Genomic DNA, 13,693 nt, shown 5'->3' with positions numbered 1-13,693 from the left:
CATTGGTCATTCTTGAAGCCCATGGAATACTCCTGTCTTTGTGATTAAAAAGCGCTCAGGAAAATGGCGCCTCCTCCAAGATCTCCATGTGTTTTATAAAACCATGCAGGTCTGGGGCTCCCCCCAAAGGGGTTTGCCTCTTGCTTCTGCAATTCCCACGGGAATTCCAATCCTAGCTATTGATATACAAGATTGTTTTTCTCTATTCCCTTGCATCTGCAAGATTGTAAATGTTTTGCCTTCTCTGTTCCTTCTATTAATAATGCCAGCCCTGCCAATAGATTTGAATGGGTGGTGCTGCCCGAGTGCATGGCCAATAGTCCTATAATTTGTCAAGATGCTGTTAAATCTGCCCTTTTTCCATATATCCATAAGGGCCTTAATGTTTTTCATTACATGGATGATATATTAATAGGGGAAAATCAGATACAGATCTCTGTGCCCTACATGATTTTTCTCATCCCTGCATTAAAGAAAAGTGGCCTTAATGTGGCTCCTGAGAAGATACAGCTAATTCCTCCAATATCTTTTTTAGGTTCAGAGATTTCTCTAACGCAAATTCGTCCCTTAAAACCTAGTGTTACTTTTCCTTCTAACCTCACTCTTGCTTCTTTACAAAGTTTTCTTGGAAATTTAAATTGGCTTAGGCAGTATCTTCATCTGCATGCAAGCTGCCTCCAACCACTGTTTGACCTGTTTAAAGGAAACAAACAGCCCTCCTCAAAACATAGGTTAACTCCCGAGGCCTCCTTGGCACTGGAAAGGGTTAACCAGGCCCTCCAGGACATGCACCTTGTTCAATTCTCCCCCTCCTCTTCGGTAAACCTTCTAATCTTCAACTCCACCCCCACAGTAGTAGGGGCATTGTGGCAGATCCATGGGGTTCTTGAGTGGCTTCACATGCCAGTAGGCAGAGCTCTAAGACTCCTTACTGAGATAGACGCATTAGCATTCATGGTTTGCCAAGGAAGAAATAGGTCTGCGCAGGTCTTAGGGAAAGAACTAGATTTAATTATTCTGCCCTTTGCTCTCACAGATACAGAGTGGCTCATATGCCATCATTCCCACTTTGCCATAAGCTTCGTGGGGTTTCCAGGACAAATTGATAACCATTTTCCTTCTAATAAATTGATAGCTTCTTTACCTCTTTTGCCTCTACTAGCACCTAAACTTTTCTCTCGAGATCCCATTCCTTCTGCTCCTACAGTCTTCACTGATGGTGGAATAAAGGGAGCTGATGCCCTTGTATATTCCCTGGACAAAGAACCCCCTAAACCTCTCTTTACTGAACTTCCTGAAAATTCCCCTCAGTACAAAGAACTTTATGCTGTTTTCCTTGCGTTAAAAGCTGTACCAGAATCCTTCAACCTTTTTTTTCTGACAGTGTGTATATTGTTAACTTACTTCCATGGCTTGCTCATTTTTATGTGAAAATTGATGAAAACCCACTTTCCCCTCTCTTGATTCAAATCGCCTCTATGCTCTCTTCTCGAAACCAACCACTATATATTCAGCACCTTCGTTCCCACAGCCCTCTTCCTGGTTCCCTGTCCAAAGGGAATGCTGCAGCTGACTGCCTTGCTTCCACAGGAGCTCTCCTAGTCTCTGTCTCTGATCCTGCTGATTTCCATTCTCTAACCCACGTTAATCTTAAAGGCCTTTGAGCTCGATTTCCTGATGTTCCTTTACCACAGTTAAAACATATCCTAGCTACATGCTCTTCCTGTGCAAGTCTCATAAAAACACAAAACACCTGCTATTCAGACTCTTGGTGTTAACCCCTGAGGCTTAAAAACTAATGCTATTTGGCAAATTGATGTCACTCACATACCAAACTTTGGCAAACAAAAATATGTGTTTGTCTCAATTGATACCTTTTCTAAATTTATGTGGGCAACAGCTCAGACAGGAGAAAGCTCTAAAAAGCTTATAAGCCATATGCTCTCCTGTTTTGCTGTGATGGGCTTACCTCTTCAACTGAAAACTGACAATAGACCTATGTTTACCAGCAAACAATTTAAAGATTTTTGTTCCCTCTGGAACATTACTCATACCACAGGCATTCCCTATATTACTCATTCCACAGGGACAAGGCATTGTCAAGAGGGCCCATCAAACCCTTAAGGCTCAATTAAAAAAAGATAAAGGAGGAATGTACCCCCCCAATATCCAGCTAACAAAAGCCATAACTACATTAAATCTCTTTAATATTTACAATAACTCAGACTTATCTCCTATTATTCTTCACTGGCAACACCATCTACTCTCCCATCTATTAAGGTCAAATGGAAAGACCCACTTGATAAAATTTGGAAAGGGCCTGACCCTCTATTGACCATGGGAAGAGGTTTTGCATGCATTTTCCCACATAATTACTCTAAACCTGTCTGGGTTCCTGCCCGCCATGTCGGACAATACCCTCATGATGGCACTGCTATCCCTGAACAACAAGAAATACAAGAGGACTAGATGCAGGATACATCCCAGGATCCATAATATGACATGGCAGAACCTACAAAAGTTGGCTCACAGAGCCCTCTCTCCTACCCCTCCCCTGAATGTCTTATGTTATGACTGGCCAGTTGTGTTTTGTGAGTGAGTATGTTGAATGACCAAAAATTTTTGTATGACCCTTCTGCTCAGAGTACTCTAAATGTTAAAACTATTGTCACTAACATACGTTAACTCTCTAAGTAACCTGAGTCTGTTTATAGTCCAAAGTCAATTATAGTAAACCTCTAACTTGTTACAAGTTTTATTTTTTTCACAAGTAAGTGATTACAGCTATCAAGCCTTCATATGAAGAATCATCTATCTGTTCATATAGTAACATATTAAACTATAAAAATTCCTCCATACACAACCTATGTAAATTAACAACATTCACATATTCTTTTAAACTTAACTGGGGTATCTTGTCTTGCCACCATATGCCTGCCTTTGTCAGCCAACAATTTAAAGATGTTTCCTTTTATAACATCACCCATGCCACGGACATCCTTTACTACCCCCAAAGACAAATGGCTGTTCCCCTAGACATCGCATCCACTTACTGATTCCCTTAGACTTGAGATATGATCACACCTCTTCATACCAATAGATACATTCCCCCTTCCTTACCTGTCTACCCTTAGTTGTGGGACCCTAGCTTGTTTTACTTCTTCTGCTCACAATAGGTCCTATAATTCTTTTTTTAAACATTTTAATTTATTTATTAATGAGAAAGAGAGGAGGAGAGAGAAAGAATCAGATATATTTCTGGTACACATGCTGCCAGGGATCGAGCTTGGGACCTCACACTTGAGAGTCTAACACCTTGTCCACTGCAACACCTCCCAGACCACGGTCCTATAATTTTTAATAAGCTCGTGGCCTTTTTTGCAGCAACAGATTGATGCCATAAAGATGCAACCTATACAAGCTCACTATCATAGGCTGGATATGGCAGAATATGCAGTTGCTGCGGAGGATTTGCCCCCCTCCATCAGAACATCCACCATGAAGAGGGCTGGCTAGCCAATGACGGGTAAGGGGAAACTAGCGCTATCCAGTCAACCTAAGACAGGGCACCTGGTACTACTGGGCAAAAATGACCAGGTGTTCCAATGACAGGTAAGACAGAAGGCTGATCCCCAACCTAAGACAGGCACAGTCCACCCTGCCACAAAACAAAGTCCGCCAAACATCAAAACATGATATAAGACAGGGGAACATGTGGGGAGCCACATGTGCCCTCAAGGTTGCTATTGGCATGGCCATAGAGTTTATGTTAAAAGATAGTTCCTGGGAATCAGGCGGTGGTGCAGCGGGTTTAGCGCAGGTAGTGTTAAGTGCAAGAACCGGCTCGAGGATCCCAGTTTGAGCTCCTGGCTCCTCACGTGCAGGGGAATCGCTTCACAGGTGGTGAAGCAGGTCTGCAGGTGTCTCTTTCTCTCCTCTTCTCTGTCTTCCCCTCCTCTCTCCATTTCTCTCTGTTCTATCCAACAACCACAACATCAGTAACAACAACAATATAATTACAACAATAAAACAACTATGGCAACAAAAGGCAAAATACAAAAAAAAAAAGATAAGTTCCCGCTTCCCTACACCTTAGAGTCTTTGTTGAAAGATAAGTTCCTTTTCCCCATGAATCACCCAGGACCTTCCAGATAATGGCTGACTACCATGACAAATAATATAAAATAATAATAAATGAATAGGAAAGATACATCCCCCAATACTCAGTTGGCTAAGGCACCAAACCTCTTTTTCTATAAAGCATTCAAATCAGATGCCCTGCTAACCACGAGAAGCAGATTGTTTGTGTTTCTTCCACAGGAGTCCCAGAAAAAAACATCTGGACCCCTGCACACCCTGACATCACCCACTAGATGGTACGACTACAATGGCACACCCCCCCCCCCCCGAACTCCTAGATGTTACCTGACGCGATCTGAAGAACCTGATTCACAGACTCCAAGGACAGAACTTTTTTACTGCCTGTCTGCCTTTCCTGCTTCTGCTTTGACCTGTCATGTTTTGGCGGTTCCAGCTCACTCTCTACAGAAAAGCAGAATTCCAGAGGCTGACCTTCCTCATGCAGCATTTCATCCCCTGCCATTTCTCCCCCTAGTTGCCTACTTTGGACTGAGACTTCTATTGGACTTGCTGGTATACCCTTTGGACACTTTAGCCAATTTTACAACAGCTTCACATTGCTGGTTTTTCATAGACTAACCCTGAGTAGTTCATAGACTTTACACACTGTTGCACTGGGCATTAGATAAAAGGAAAGGGGGAGATGCTGGGAAATTGTGCAGATGCAGTCACATCTGCCATGTTGTCCCCTCTGGCTATTGCTAGTTCCCACGAGAGTTGGGACATTCTCGGAGTGCCTGTTCCATCATGTTGTGCCCTCAGGGCATTGTCTATTTCCCTGCCATAGTTGAAGTGCTTTGGTCACTCCTCCCCCCTCCCATTCTCAGGAGAGTTATTATCCTATCCTGGAGTGCTATGGTTACTCCTCCCCCTTCTCATTCTTGCGAAAGCTACTCCTATAAAAGCCCTTCTTCTGCACCTTGCTCTCTTGCTAGCGCTTCACTTCGGTGTTCAGACGCAGGAAAGGTCACTGCGTGAGGCGGCCATTTTCGCTACCTTCACGTGGCCCAACCTGCTTCTCTAGCACCCCACTCTGAGGTGCCAGTGCAAATAAAGATTTGTTTTCCCTCTTTGCTCCGTACCTCCTCTCTCTCTTCTCTGCGGCACACAACAACAGCTCTCCTCCCAGAAAGTTGCTCTGTAGCTTCTGGCTGGTCCCTGGCCACACAGACAGGGCTTAGAGCTCATGGGCAGTCATAGTCTAACTGATTTTTCATGAAGAATGAGAAACAGAAAGAAATACAGGGAGATCAAGAGACATTAGAACACCAGAACTAGGAGTTGGGTGGTAGCGCACTGACTTAAGCCCACGTGGCCCAAAGCTCAAGGACCAGCATAAGGATCCTGTTTCGAGCTCCCAGATCCCCACCTGTAGGGGTGTCGCTTCACAGGAGGTGAAGCAAGTCTACAGGTGTCTATCTTTCTCTCCCCCGCTCTGTCTTCCCCTCCTCTCTCCATTTCTCTCTGTCCTATCTGACGATGACAACAATAATAACTACAACAACAGTAAAAGCAAGGGCAACAAAAGGTAAAATAAATAAAATAAAAATTTAAAAAAATTAAGAACACCAGAACTTGCTCAGGTGCATTCGCATCTCTCATGTAATGTCAGGGGTTGAAACCACACCCTCCAACATCTTGATCTACAGTAAGATTGGAGCTAGGACCCAGATGAAAGAAAGGAGCCAGAAACAGATATTTGTGGAGGACAAGGTGTTTCTAAGCAGAGGGAACAATAAATATAAAGGTCCCAGGGCAGGAATATGCTTGGCATATATAAGAAAAGATGAAGAATATTGCATCTGGAGCAGAATTTGTGATCGTGAGACCTGCCATAGGATGCACACTCAAAACAGGTTCTCCCCTCTCTCCTGCCAATTTTTAGCTTATGAATTTCTCTCCTGAACAGAAGACTTTGTAGCCTAAAAGTATATAGGCTAGCCTCTATGCAAGCTATATTCACTGTCTATTATGGCTGGAACAAATTTATCTCAGCCTTCTAATAACCCGAATCTATAACCTTACACTTCGAAAGTCTGACAGGCACCCCACGAGGCTAAAGCAAGGTATCAGCAAGGTTGTGTTCTGTCCTTTCTAGAACTTCTAGAGGGGCCTAGATTTCCTTGTCTTCTCCAACATTCAGAGGCCAGTGGCACCTTTTGCAGGTCTTTCCCTCCACCTTTCAAGTCAACACTAGCAGGTCAAGTTCTTCTCACAGAGCAAGCTCTGATTTTCTTTTCACAATCCTTACCCACATTTAGGGAGCTTGTATTTATACTGGGCACACCTGGTTAACACAGAATAGACTCCCTTTAATGATTTAATAATGATTAACAAGATTGTGGGATAAGAGGGGTACAATTCCATACAGTTCCCACCACCAGAGTTTTGCGTCCCATACCCTCCATTGGAAGCTTCCCTATTCTTTATCCCTCTAGGTGTATGGACTAAAAGATGATTATGGGATGCAGAAGGTAAGGGAGGTCTGCTTCTGTAATTGTTTCTCCACTGGACGTGGGCATTGGTAGGTTGATCCATACACCAGCCTATTTCTATCTTTCCCTAGTGGGGATGATCTCTGATGAGGTGGGGTTCCAGGACATATTTTGAGGTTGTCTGTCCAGGGACATCAGGTTTGTATCATGGTAGCATCTGTGACTTGGTGGCTGAAAAGCATTAAGATATAAAGCAGAACAAATTGTTTAGTAATCAGGGTCCTAAAGGTCAGAATATAGCAGATGAGATTTGGGGTCTTCAAGGTCAAATGATTAGCAACTTTAATTCTGTCTGCAACTTTAACTCTTCTTTGCTCTGCTTCTGGTATAATAACCTTAAGCTCAGGATTTAGGAAATGCTCTGTCACTATTAACTTTGAAAATACAATACAATACAATACAATACAATACAATACAATACAATACAATACAGTCAGCCCAAGAAATAGTAAAAATCATCACATGTACCCAGTTCTTGTTACTTTTTTCTCTCTCTCCTTTCTTTTCCTGCCAGGGTATATGTGAAACTTAATGTTTACAGACCCCACTGTTCCTGTAGGCCTTTTTTTCTTTTCTTTTTCTTTTTGAGTAGAGGATAAGAGTCAGAGAGGGAGAAAAAAGAAAGGAGTGATAAACGGAGGGAAAGAAAGATACACCTTCAGAATTACTCCCTACTCACGATTGTTCCTTCTGTTGGTGGGGACCAGTAGCTTGAACCTGGAGCACAGTAACATGTGCTCTCTAGTGGGTAAGACACCACCTGGCCCCATCCCAAGTTATTTTCAAATGCTGCTTTTTAAATAATCTATCTTTGGGTAATACAGTTCAGATTCCAAATTTTACTGGGAAACAAAGTCAATTTTTCAGTGGTATATTAGGTGGCAAAATTGGAGCAAGCGTTAAATGTGAACTGCCTTAATAGCAACACTTATTCACGTTCACAAATACTAATCAACTCCTGTGCCTAGAATATTGGCTAGTGACCAGGGAACAAGGAAGGAAAGGTTGTTCTACAAATTTTCTTAAAATAATTTTTAAATATACATTTTTATTTATTTATTCCCTTTTGTTACCCTTGTTTTATTATTGTAGTTATTATTGTCATCATTGTTGGATAGGACAGAGAGAACTGGAGAGAGGAGGGGAAGGCCGAGAGGAGGAGAGAAAGATAAGACACCTGCAGACCTGCTTCACCGCTTGTGAAGTGACTCCCCTGCAGGTGGGGAGCTGGAGGCTGGAACCGGGATCCGTATGCTGGCCCTTGCGCTTTGCACCACCTGTGCTTAACCCGCTGCTCTACTGCCCGGCTCCCTGTTCTACAAATTTTTAATGGCTCCCATCCCTTAATTAAAAAGCCTAGGTTGCTATGCATCATGAGTGAAAGAAAAAAAACCACAAACTGAGGTCATTCTGATAATGGAACCCAAAATGAACTGCTTTGGGAATTAACTACCTTATACTACATTTTGCTTCAGGCAAGATTTTATGGTTCATTTTAGTAACTGAAAATGATAAAAAAATCTACTGATATTGCATATAAAAATCACCTTTATTTGAACAGATCTAAATCAAATGAATAATGTACTTTGCATTTCAATAACACAGTGCTTCTTCAAGAACTATCTCTATGCAGATGGTCTCTTAAAACAAATCAAATGGGGGAAATGTTGCTTTTTAAATTATAGCAGGGCTTAAAAGTTTTTTAAAATATGATTATTTATTTTATACGATGAATATACTATTATATATTTTCTAAATCCCCCCCCTTTAATAGGTCACTAAATGGTCATGAAAAATTTTCAAGGCAAGTATCACTTTAGTAACTTTACTCTGAAATGCTTGTTGCATATTTTCTTGTTGCCGATGGAAGCAAATTCATCATTATTAAGAGTAAGATAAATAATTCATCTATTCCTAAAAGAAAAAATATGCTTACCCCTAGTGAGTTGGACTTGTGGTTGGTTTTCAAAGCCACTGTAGCTGACTGAATTTCAAAAAAGAATTTTGTGAAAGATAATATTTATACATATGCAAGCATTACATATAAATACATCTTGACATGAAAACCACTTTATTTTCTTTGAAAATTAATTCACCAACTCCAGGATACCTCTGTCATGTGGGTGTCTAAAGACACACGTTCTACCTTCCGCATTTACTGGAAGACATTGGAGAATGCCAAGAGAAATGGGTACTGGCAGAGTTCTTCTCATAACAGTTCAAGACCTTTGATGGTGGTTCACTGATTATGAGAAAACGTCAGTTTTCAGTAGTACAGTGGGTTAAGTGCATGTGGCGCAAAGTGCAAGGACCAGGGTAAGGATCCTGGTTTGAGTTCCCGGCTCCCCACTTGCAAGAGAGTCGCTTCACAAGCAGTGAAACAAGTCTGCAGGTGTCTATCTTTCTCTTTCCCTCTCTTTCTTCCCCTCCTCTCTCCATTTCTCTCTGTTCTATCTGACAATGATGACATCAGTAACAACAACAATAATAACTATAACAACAATAAAAAAACAACAAGGGCAACAAAAGGGAAAATAAACATAAAAAAAATCAGTTCTCAGAGCTGTCCATGACCTGTTTCCACATGAATTTTTAAGATTTCCCTGTACCTACCTATATCCTTTTTACGATGCTTCTATTAATCAGGAAGATAGCTGACACAGATGAAGAAACAAGTAATACAAATTAGAACTGATCTGCTGGGAGTCGGGCGGTGGCGCAGCGGGTTAAGCGCACGTGGCGCAAATCGCCAGGACCTGGGTAAGGATCCCAGTTCAAGCCCCCGGCTCCCCACCTGCAGAGGAGTCGCTTCACAAGCGGTGAAGCAGGTCTGCAGGTGTCTGTCTTTCTCTCCTCCTCTCTGTCTTCCCCTCCTCTCTCCATTTCTCTCTGTCCTATCCAACAACAACGACATTAATAACCACAACAATGTTAAACAACAAGGGCAACAAAAAGGAAAATAAATAAATAAAACTTAATTTATTAAAAAAAAAGAACTGATTTGCTCTATTTATGTGTTCCCATTTGCAGCTTACATGTATGTGTGACTTCTCTTTAGCAAAGAGGAGACCTATGGCTCAGGCACTGTCTCTTCACCAAGGGTCTCCCTTAGTAAGAGCTATTTCCCTGCATCTTCTTCAATTGTCTGGCCTTTTTAATGGTCATCACTTTTTTCCCCCTCCAATTATATTTGTAAATTCAAAAATTTCCTTTCACTATTTTGAAAAGAGATTTAGAATAAAATAAAAGAGTCTGCTAAATAAATAAATAAATAGATAATAAATAATAAATAAATAAAGGAGTCTGCTAAACATGCCTTCAATAACTTCTGTTTTTTTTAACCAATCTCTTCCAATAGTCTGACTGAGTTTCAAGATTCTGCTGAGCTCTTAGCCATCTTCAGACGAGCACAAATATGCTACATCTGCCTTCCTGAGATAACTGTCTTGTAAAGCTACTACTACTCTTCTCTCTTCCTTTCCGACTCATTTTTTAATATTTATTTACTTATTTATCTACGAGTGCACTGCTAAGTGCTGGCTTACAGTGGTACAAGGGATTGGCCCTAGGACCTTGAAGCCTCAGGCATAAAAAGTCTCTTCATATAACCACTATTCTATATATCCCCGCCTCCCCTTCCATCTTATTTCTACCTGTTTCCTAGACTGGGAAAATCTCATGTAGAGAGATCCTATTCCATCACTTTTCTCCCTTATGTATGTTAGCTGAATCCCAAGTCCCTTTCCCTCATAACCTCTTGTGTGCACGCAGGCTTTCAACATGTCCCACATATATAGAACATATGTATTATATATTGTATATATCATATATGCTATACATTATATAATATATATTTATATATATTATTAGATAGAGACACAAGAGAAACTGAGAATGGAAAGGGATATATAGAGAAGGAAAGAGACAGAGAGAGACACACACACATTTAGTCCTGCTTCATTACTCATGAAGCTCTCCCCACACTGGTGGGAACCAAGGGTTTGAACTTGTATCCTTGTGTACTATTATGTGTGTGTTTGACCAGGTACATCACCGCCTGGCCCTTCAGCATGTCCCTTTATACATGGAGATCCTCACTACTTTGTACCATTAACTCATTTGATGGCTTAGGGAAACCATGTATCAGATAAAAACAAGGGGATTAAATTGCATGGTGATAGACAGAAAACTAAACTTCTGATTTAAAACACAATGTGACATATATACAGCTGTGTACCCCCAAACCCATGTAATGCTATAAGGCAATATTCCTAAAAAAAAAAAAAAGGCCAAAAGCCATGGAACCTTAAGGAGACCGATTATATTGAAGTAGTTAACAAAATGTTTTAAATTAGCAATTCATGTGCTTATTTACTTAGCCTGGACTTCACTGCTCTAGGACAAGTTTTTCAAATAGAGAAAGACACAGAGAGAGAGACAGAGGGAAGGAAGGAACCACAGCATAGCACCAAAGTTTCCCACCAGGGCAGAGGGGGTTGTGATCAAACTTGGGTTATGTACATCACCAACCAAGCTTACTTCTAGTTAAGCTATCTTACCAGCTAACTTTTTAATTTTAAGACAAAATTTCAATAGATTTACTTATTTCATGGGAGAGAAACCCAGACCAGCTACATGACATCCCCCAACCCCATGCTCCCACCCAAAGTTCCCACAAGTTCTTCTTTATAACCTTTTAGTGATAACATTCAGCACTGGTTCAAATCAAGACCTTATTTCTGAAGAAATGGTTGACGTAGTTAATACATTTCTATACATCTAATGCAACGTGAAAGCAACTGTGATATTTTCATGATGAAGCCACAGGATATACTAATATTATAACTGAGTTATTTATTTATTTATTGTAAGGAAGAGAGAGAAAAAAATTGAGAGGGGAGAGGAGATAGAAAGGGAGAGAAATAGAGAGAGACACTTGCGGCCCTGCTTCATCATTCATGAACCTTTCCCCCTAAGTGGGGACCAGGAGCTTGAATCTGGGTCCTTGGGCACTATAACATGAGGGCTTAACCAAGTGCCCTATCACCTAGCCCCATTACTGTGTGGGTATTGTGTTGTTGTTGTCCTCAGATGCGTATATTTATGTAACATTGACAATGACCATTCTCTGTTTCTGTGTGTGTGCATGTGCGTGTGTGTACACGCTTGCTCTATCCACAGATCCCACTCCCCCTACTCCTAGCTAGGTCATAGACATATGGCAGGTCTTCCTGCCATTTTTTTTTTCACAACCAGAACAGTTACCCACAGGGAAGGCCTTCAGGGCTCTCTTTCTAAAATGTACATTTTTTAACAAGTCATGTCCCATGGAACTGGGGAATATAAGATGCATCTCTATTTGTAATGTCATCCTCCTTCTTTAGCACAGAAGTGGAACTCATTTGAGATGCGAGATTTCTGGACCCACTATAATTCTGCAAATCTGACTAAATTTGGGACTTGGCATTTTGAAAATCACTGTGAACCACTCTTGCACTAATGACCTCCAAGACAGACATTGCATGCCACGCTAAATTCTAACCTTAACATCCTCCACAGTCGGCCTCACCACATCCCTTTCAGTTCTATTCTAGCCTCAAAGGATTAGTAGCCATTCTCCCAGCAGCCAGATACTTATCTACATTTCACTTCCTTGCTCAAGGCTTCACCACTTGTGAAGCTTTCCCCCTGCAGGTAGGGATTAGGGGCTTAAACCTGGGTCTCCAGGTTTAACCAGAGTCTCCAGGCTTAACCAGATGCGCCACCAGCTGGCCCCACTACTGTGCTTTTCTTGTTGTCAGAAAACACTTAACACTGAGTATGTTTTTTCTCTCTCTCTCTCTCTCTCTGTGTGTGTGTGTGTGTGTGTGTGTGTGTGTGTGTGCATGCAAGTGAGAACAAGTAGAGACATGAAGGTCAGACTGAACCTTTACTGAGAAGGCAGCTTCTGTAACCCTGGTTAGATTCTACCCTCCTAAAAGGTACCCCCCCCCCCCACCCCCAGAGGTGTATCTTATCCTGAGCCTGAACCTTCTCAGACACAGCTATGTAGGAATGATAACAGTAAGTAAGGCAACCAAACCCTGAGCAATGGGTACAAGTCCCACATCCCTTAACCTTGCAGCCTCTGCTTCTGTCATGACACTTGTTCTCAAGCCTGTACCCCCTATATAAGCCTGCAATGTCCCTTTGTCTGGGGGCCAGAGTTATCAGAAAGATCTGAGCTCCTGGCCTGCACGTAAATAAAAGTCTCCTTTCTTCCTCTACCCACCTCGCCTTCAGTCATCTTGATTATTAATAGAGTTCCTTAACAGCACTATCTTCAGATTCCACTCCCCCTACTCCCAGCTAGGGAGTATACACAAATGTGTATATACACCTTTTTTTGTTTGTTTGTTTTGTTTCCTTACCTTATTTACTCTTCAAAGTTTCAACTCCAGTACATGTAATACCTGCCTTAAGGGACCTTTGAGTGCCTCTTAACTGCTGTTTGTTGCTATTTTTGTCTTTGAGCCTGAGGTTCAAAATTCTTTGAAAGGGGAAGTTCTGTACTTTATTTATAGTTTTCACTACGTCTAACAAAGCATGGGCACAAAGAAAGTTCCTCAAACACCCTTAAGAAAGAGTTAGGAAAATTCTGTAGGCACTTTGTAGCCTCCTGTCCCTTTCAGATTCCCTTACCTGATACTGTTAAACCGAAAGGAAAGAAAGATGACTCTTCGCAGTGCCCTGGAGAAAAGCTTCTTCGGGGTTTACTGTTGGGAGGTTGACTCTCCTTTCTCAGAAAAACAAGTCTCTAGAGTTTAAATAGTGCCTTGGCAGGCTGTTGCTATCACGCACCCGTTGCTAAGAGAAAAGAGGCTCTGCCTTTGCTGAGATTGACAACATGCCTCCACCAATACAATGCCCACTCCCTGCCAGTCTATTTCAGAGCCGGTTCATGATTGGTTGCTGTGATGCAAGGTGAAACTAGGGCCAGCCACTAGTGCAATTTAAGCATCTGGGAAGGCTGTGGCTTTGCTTGACCTCAGTTTTGACAGCTTGGGTGTGAGCTTCAC

The 13,693-nt window shown here is 41.7% G+C and overlaps 1 protein-coding gene across 3 annotated transcripts in view; it reads right to left on the bottom strand.

Moving 5' to 3' along the window:
* The window catches only part of DNAI3 (dynein axonemal intermediate chain 3), a 110,631-nt gene extending 97,188 nt beyond the window's left edge, over positions 1–13,443 (bottom strand). For all 3 annotated transcript variants that reach the window (XM_060202265.1, XM_007524741.3, XM_060202266.1), the window contains exon 1: positions 13,317–13,443. The gene's annotated coding sequence lies outside the window, so the exon portion shown is untranslated. The remainder of the gene's footprint in view (positions 1–13,316) is intronic.
* Positions 13,444–13,693: the final 250 nt, after the last annotated feature.

Source organism: Erinaceus europaeus, chromosome 11 (assembly GCF_950295315.1).
Source record: "Erinaceus europaeus chromosome 11, mEriEur2.1, whole genome shotgun sequence".
Classification (NCBI taxonomy): domain Eukaryota; kingdom Metazoa; phylum Chordata; class Mammalia; order Eulipotyphla; family Erinaceidae; genus Erinaceus; species Erinaceus europaeus.
Note: the sequence above shows the minus strand (reverse complement) of the source record. Positions and strands in the feature narration are given on the sequence as shown.